Here is an 8140-nt window from a genome sequence, read left to right as displayed (position 1 = left end):
TATTTATATAATTTCCAAGATATAATATGAAAATAATTTTCCTAACATATCATACATATTGACAAACGCTCTGAAGGCCAATTAAAGAAATTACAGATTGTATTTCTTCTAAGCGTTTTTGCAATTAATTATTTTTGTACAGCAATTAATTGACGTTAGGCGAAAGTTAGGCGTAAAAACGAAACGGAAAGGTGACGCGGCAGAGAAGAGAAGTACGATGCTTTCTTAGGATAAGACGAGAATCAAGAGAGCAAGCCTGTCTCAGGGTCTTCAGGGTCGCGAGAACTCGCGACCTTTACTTTCTCCAAGTTCATGCCGCAACAAGTGTGGGATGATATGAGAGAAGACCATAAAAAAGAGACCGTAATCAGAGTGGAAAGGGAGACATAGAGCGGAAGTGGTACGGCCGGTAAATCTTTCATAATGACGACCCAACGACGATCTATACAAATCTAAAAGATATCGGAGGATGATAAAAGAGTAGACTTTCCATTCGAAGAGACGAGAGCGTATAACCTCTTCCCTCTCTCACACGAACATGCATCGTATGAAATTCCACATAAATTTTTATACAAATATCGCAATACGTATGAATCTAGCCTGCGAAAAGATCTCTCTGTTGGGACTCCCAAGTCGAGTCAAGTTTCGATAGTGATTGACGATAGAACTTACGACATACTTGTCGAATAGCTGAGGCGAAAGTGCAACCGTCTTGCAAACGGCAAGGAGAAATGTGGAGAAATACGACGAGACAATGTGTCGAAATCGGATAAGAAGATACCTACGGTTTTTTTGTGCTGATTTTTCCTCGCCTTTCTTATTACTCCTGACCTTAATTGCAATTAATCTTACAGCGTCTCTCTCCCTCCCTCTCTTTCTCTCTCCGTCTCCGTCTCTGTCTCCTTGTCTCCCTTTTTATCCCTTCCTCGTCAGGACACTTTTCGTGCCTTTCGCCCGTAGCTGCCAGCAAAAGCCTCGAGCGAATTCTTCCGATGGTAAGGTCCATTAGCATATAATGCCGCGCTTCAAGCTTGAGGAGAAGCTCCGGTTAACGGATCCATGGGATATACGCTCGGAGAGTGAAAGTACTCCCGTGAGCGGACAAGCGAGTAGGCCGGCGGGTATATATCGCGCATGGTCACGGTATGTGCGACAGAACAGTCGGACAATCGGCGTCAGAAGCGGTCATAACAAATACGACTGATCTCACTCGCACAGCGCGCTGTTTTCTACGCCCTGTGGCTGGATGTGTACAAATATGTCATGTTCTTCTTTTCGTTAAAAATTGTTTACGTGCAAAACATCGTGAAGGGAAGTCAAAGACACATAATCTCGACGCCTCATGTATCTTTAAGTCTTAAAAAAAAATAATAAAAAAAGATTTAAAACTGTAAGACAGCAAATCATGCTTCCATAATTAGTCTTTTTTTTTTCTTTCATGATGATGCCTTTATTATTATGCGCAGAATTTCAAAGTGCAGGAATAATTGAATCTTGATTTCCCCTAACGCGTCCGCGTGTTCTAAAATACTTATAATTTATTTGTTTGTTCAGGATTAATTCTTCCTTTTACCAAGATGTTTACCAAGCAGGATATTTAGAGCTTGGAAGAATAACAAAAATTTTTAAATAAAGAATGTCGATATAATGAAAAACATTGTACGAGCGAGATATCTGAATTGCATATAAATAAACGTATCTTATCTATATTATTAGCATCAGATCCATTAATTTCAAGCTTGAAGAAATTTACAAGTAACAGAAGAGTAAGTTTCTATATAGGTTATATTGTAAGAAATGAATTTTTTTATTTTTATGTACAATGCCTTTCACCTTGCAATGCATGTTTTCTGTATATAATTATTTTATCTCGAAATCCTTAGAATTTGAAAAATCATTATATTCGATCTGTAAGTTTGTACGTGAAATGACATAATATTCAAGAAATACGACACCTAACGTTTCTTTGCTTTGGTCATTTCTTTCAGAGAAATATTTTCGCACACACATACTCGGAAGGATTATTCTACTGAAATTGTAATTGTTTGTTTTACATGACATCAGGCTAATGTCCTCTCGTTCGATTACGTGACGCGTGTAGTCTCGGTCAGACTACACGTAATCAGTGGATATACCGCAATCGTACAAAAAACAATGTTTTATGGATCGTTTGAGGTAAATACGCGTACAGATTTCACCTAGACAGGGCGCATCGTTGATCACAGACTTAGGGCAAGTTTCACTTTCGAGTCAGGCTCGTCCTGAATGCATCGCTCGAGCGAACGATGCGCCCATAACTCTCTACTCATCCGTTAAGTACTGCGGAAGGTCGATCGCGGGTCAGAAACCCGCTCTTGAGCGGCACATTTCTCTGTCTCATCAGGTAGGGGCCGCATGAAAGTCCCCGTGCATGTGTGACAGGTGCACTCTGTCTTTAACGGCTTGCATGCTGATCGAGATATTGCGCATACAGCGAATATTACTTCTTTTTCTTGAGTCCTATTTAGTTACATGGTCGTCGTACTAGACATACTTTTGATTAGACAGTCACCCGTTTTGCACGTAATCACTATATTCTCTTTCTCTCATTCATTACTCTATCACTCTATCTCGTATAAGTTTTGAGGACGATAAATACGATGGGAATTAATATTAATTGTATTCGTATTCACTGAAACGCAGGAATTTGAAGTGAATTTTAGTGAAACCTTTAATTTAAAATTTGTCAGAAAAGATATGCCGTGTTAAAAGTAAGAACCGCGACGTACGACGTGCCGCTTTCGATATTTTCTTGTCGCAGAAAAAGCTTGCTTATAAAGTGTGCAAATAGGAAGTATAGTTTATTACATTTGCATTGATTAATAAAATAAAATGGAAATATTTCTACGACTGTGTGTGTGTGTGTGTGTGTGTGCAGCCCGACGACTTTCCCGTCGTGGAACTCAACGTGACACGACGCAACATGACTGCAATATTGCAGATTAAGACACGAGAAGAGAGAGAGATTGCATGAGATAGATGCATGACATAGAAAACGGAAAGTCGTGATAGTTGGCTGAACCCGGTGACCTTAGTAAAGCGCGGGAAACACCGGAAGTAAGCTTCTTCCTGGATGAAGTTGATGTATGAGAATCTACAAAATTATTCCCAGAGACAAACACATATAAACCAGAAAGGAAGGGAAATCCACGCGCACACACATATATATGTACATATACATTTAAATATTAATAGACAAAGAAATTTGTGGTTTAGAATTAATTGTCATTTTAAAAATCGCTCAATTCCGCGTATACATGAAAAAATTTCAACATAAGGTTATTTAATTTATTCAGTATGTTCGCAAACTAATGTGGTTAATTCAAATTAACATGCAACAATGTAACACACACTGAAAAAAAAATTTAGAGAATAAAAAGTATTTATTTAGTGCGTATACTGAGAAAAAATATTTGAAAATTTATTTTTAGGGGATATAAAATTTTTTTTTAATAAACTTTTGCCCTACCCAAAAATAAATCTTCAAGTATTTTTTCTCAGTGTACCAATAACATATTTACTTAAATCTAAGTTCCTTTATTTAAATAGAATAAACAATTGCTTTCATGGAAAGCTAAATTTTTAAGAGAATGTATATTTCCGTACTTAAAAAAATGTTAACATTAGTGCAAGTAAATATGTTATTAGTATTTTTTATTTCTTAGACATTTTTTCCCTCGGTATAGATGCCTCGATAACATTGTGTTTGACATATCAATTGATACAAACAATGGGCGAACAATGATTATGTAAGGTACCTTTTTATAGTCAACGCAACATAGGTTGCAATGGCATTACGAATGCTCGACGTCATTCGCGGTTTCAAAGTCGTTACAATGCGACTTTTCACTCTCGAAATAACGCTTCGCTATTACACGTCACGTAAAGAAGTCGAAGTAAACGATTCTTTCTACAACTGTAATGTCCTTTTGTATAACGGTATCGATGTACGAGGCGTGTGACGACATTCTCGGTGAGTAGATCTATTTTCTCTCGCGAATAATTTTACGTCGAGAAAGAACCTGCCTATTAGACTTTTTATTGATAAAGCAACGCATTCTTCGTTTCGCAACCTCGCGGAGAATTTACTTTCTTCCGTGGGCTCGCTTCACCGGTGTTCGCGGCAGATCGCTATCGGGCATTTAAAATGCGTGCGTAGGCTAATAAGACCGACGTAATTCGCGGAGGAAGTGCAATGACCCGGCTGCGACGGCAAGAAAGTGGCAGGAATAGAGGAAGCTTATTAGGCGTGTGTAAAGTACTTGAAAACTTGTCCCAGCCGAGATCCTTGATTTAATTAATAAAGTCGCAGGAGTCGGACTGCGAGAAACCCGGCGAAAATTATGCGACCGATATGTGCAATGAATACTTTTGAATTCACCGACCGGAGCTCTTGAATTCACTCTACATCGCGTAACTATGCTCGACATGCTGTCGGCGCTGTCGCAATAGATTCTGGCACACTTCGGGAAGACAACTTCCCACGATAGTAAAACGGCTTCGTTTTTGGCATAAGCGATGTTTGAAAAATTCTAAGGCGCGACCGCGGGCAAATAGAAAATTGGGGCCAGTAAAAAACTGTCCTGTTTACATTGGACCCGTTCGACATATCGATGCCTGCGTACGTGCGCTTTTGCTTTCTAAATGTCTCGGCCCTCGGGATATCCGGGGGAAGAGCGGGGGACACCGGACCTCTCGAAGCGTCTCTTGATATTTGGGTTACACGGCGAACGCGTACCAAAAGCGTTTCCTGTGTGGTTGCGCAATATCATTTTTTATCGCCACCATCTCTCTCTCCCGTCGCGTTTCGCTAGATTCTAAAGAATAAAAGTGACAGCACGGAAGAAAGCACTGCTGGGCTACTTCATGCATATGTTATCTCGCTTGAATTCTCTTCTATTTTATCGCTTTAATCCCACTCTGACCTACCGATACGCACTCTAAAAAAAAAAAAAAGTGTTTATCTGTAATCGCATAGCGTAAGAGAGTTATAGTGAGGAGAGGCACTTTTCTAGCAAGTGTTATTATATTTAATGTCAATGATAATAATGCATATTGCCGCTGCTATTTTAGATCGCAAGAAGACATAGTTGATATCGAAATGTGTCTGTAATTTTAGTGAGATTAATTATTGTTTTCTCTCAGTGTATGACGTTTTACTAAAAGAAAGTTGAGTCGCGTCCTTTGCAGATACGTCGAGCGGCGAAAGAAAGAATTTTGCGAGAAGTTGAGCGTCATTATAGAGACATATAACTACGAAAATAGATGCAGAAAAAAGTTTGATGGAATTAATCTGACAATAAATGCAGCAAGTGACAATAAATGCGTGAACCAGAAATTCAACCGTTTCCTTCAACCAGTGTTGGGCTTTGACGAAAATTTTTTTTGACTAACATAATCGATAAATCAGTGATCTAAATTAGTCAATCGTTGTATATAAAATCATAAATAACTTCAACGATTAATGAAATTAATTGTTAATTAAGCTTTGATGTGATTGATTATACACTGACTAATAATTTATCACATCAATCGATTAAATCAAATAATTTATCTAGTCAATCGATTACTTGTGATTACATATGTAACGATTGATTAATTTTGAAATATTAGAATATCAGTTACTGCAATTGGACAGTTGCGTCAAACAACTGTGATTTGATTTTTACAGGTCGTACAATGAGAGAAAAAATGGCTAATGTAATTAAAATTATTATTATCTTTGGTCCTAGCTATATTTTTTCTAGTGCAATGGCAGTGGTAACATGCATATAAGGTTATCACTAACATGTAAGGTTATCACTAACATTACGTTAGAATTGGAAAACAATGATTTTCTTGACCATAATTTATTGTGATTGTTTCCTTATATAATTATAGTTACAAATATCAAACATTTTTTCCCGGCGCATTCTTTTCATTTTAAATTAATTTTGATTATTGATTTGCTGATTATTTCAACTGAAAAAAATTTCGATCGATCGATGTCCAACACTTGAACCAAAACGCATACGAGTCTCAAAATCTGTCCTCCGCCATTTTTCTTCATCGCTTTCAACCGCGGAAGAGAGGAGTACGTTCCTCTCGAAGTGTGTGACTCACTGTGTACGCATCTGTATTTATACAGACCGTGCAAATTGTACAGCGTTAACGCATAGCGATTAGTGGGCGTGCGGCCGGCTGGGAACGGATATCCTAAACGTGTCTCTGACACGTCCGCGGGGATTACTTTCATAGCCTGACTCGAAAATCTGGAGCGGTTTGCCCGGAGCGGTTTGCCCGGAGCTAACCGTGAGTGATTTATGAACCGGAACAGCGAGAACGTGTATCCCACTCGAGTTTCATGAGCGACAACGACGAGCGTGATGTCGAGTCCTGAAAGACCCGAGAGACCGCGAGAGACTCTCTAGCGGTTGAAGCTGCGAGCGAGGGAATTCACTTTCATCGGTGAGCCAGCGTCTACCCCGTTCCGGCTCTGCGACGTGTTAAACGGATAACACGCACTTAACGCGGTTTAGCAGCTACCGCTAACCGTCTTCTCAAGCGCGCCTTCCACTAACGGCCTTCGGCTTTTCGAACGTTGCTTTTGAGAGCTCCTCGATATCGCCTGAATACGGCACTTTCCTGCGTTGCCTTGAGTGGCAACGGGCTGTCGAGCCGAGAGCGCGAGACGCTTTCGCTATCATCGCCGAACAGTTTCGCGAACGAGCCCGGTCGCTTTTTTAATTTTCTCGCCGTCGTTGTTATTGTCCTCCTCGCGCGAATAAAGAGCGGAAAACGCGCTCCCGCGTGCAGCAGGAACTGTTTCACGGCGCGCTTTCTCTCGACGAAGCCGAGCAGCGAACTGGCCGGTTCTCGCACAAGAGGAAAACCGCGGTATGGTCGTTAAGCTCCGTGCGAAAGGGAGCAATTAGAGTTTATCGAGGGCTCCTAAAGATCGCTCGTAACTCTTGCCGTATTACGACGGCATTGCCGCATCTGGAATCGTCTTTAAACGCGAATCGCCATCGCCATTACGCTCTTTCTCGTCGACATGATGATTAATAGTCCGGGCGATATCCATCATCGCTGTTAACGTGTCCATAACGTGCGAACGTAGTTTAAAAGACGCGGAAGCCTTCGATAATGCCTCCAGGTTCCGCTTTGGGCATTATAATGGGCTCCTGCGAAACGGAACTGATCTCAGGCTCTTCGACGGGAAGAGCGCATAATCGCGGCCGCTTATAGACTCCAGAAAGCGACGCCGACTCTGCGTAAATGGCGCAACGACTTTTTGCTGAAAAAAGTAACGTAAAAGGGATTAAATGTTTAGTCAAGTTGAAGTAAAGAAATTGGTATTTATAGCCCAAGCAGCACAAAACGTCCGTTAGAGTCCTACTGAACATGTCCTGAGTAAGGGTCATGTGACTTTCTTCCTAAAAGTGGAAATGTGAATAGTAAAAAGTTTCACGTGAACTCGACGACTTTAGGCGATCGTGTAACTCTTCGAATAATGCAAATGTGAAAATTCCCACGTAAAACTTTTTATTTTTCACGAAGTCACGTTAGGGAGAAAGACATGTGATCGATACCCTGGCAAATATCCTTTGGACGTCTTGAAGATGCTCCCATGACGTCTTGTGTTTTTACATTACTGATTCTGGAAAACCATCGGGAAGACACGTAAGCAAGGTTTACTTGAGAAATCTCGATTTATAAAAGATTCTTCGACGGTTATCTATTGACATACAAGTCGATGCACTCAGAAAAGAATACGGTAATGGTAACTATATAGGCGACAACTTACAAGTTTTGTATGTAGTATTACAATATATACAGTTTAATAAAATACTTTGGTCTAGTTATTGTAACTAAACTTTTAGTTGGAATAACTATAAAATAGTTTACTAAACTATATTGTATATATAGAATTTATATATATATATATATATATATATAGTTTAACAAACTATCTTGCAGTTACTGCAACTAAACCTTTAGTTTTGTAACGACTATAAAATAGTTTATTAAATTATACACACATCAATTCTGTATACAAAACTCGCATAGTTGCCATCTATATAGTCGCCATCACAATGTCTTTTCTCTGAGTGTGTCTTAC

This window comes from Odontomachus brunneus, unplaced genomic scaffold (assembly GCF_010583005.1).
Source record: "Odontomachus brunneus isolate Ranch 3 - 2012 unplaced genomic scaffold, Obru_v1 Obru_scaffold_097, whole genome shotgun sequence".
NCBI lineage: Eukaryota > Metazoa > Arthropoda > Insecta > Hymenoptera > Formicidae > Odontomachus > Odontomachus brunneus.
This window is presented reverse-complemented; position numbering follows the sequence as displayed.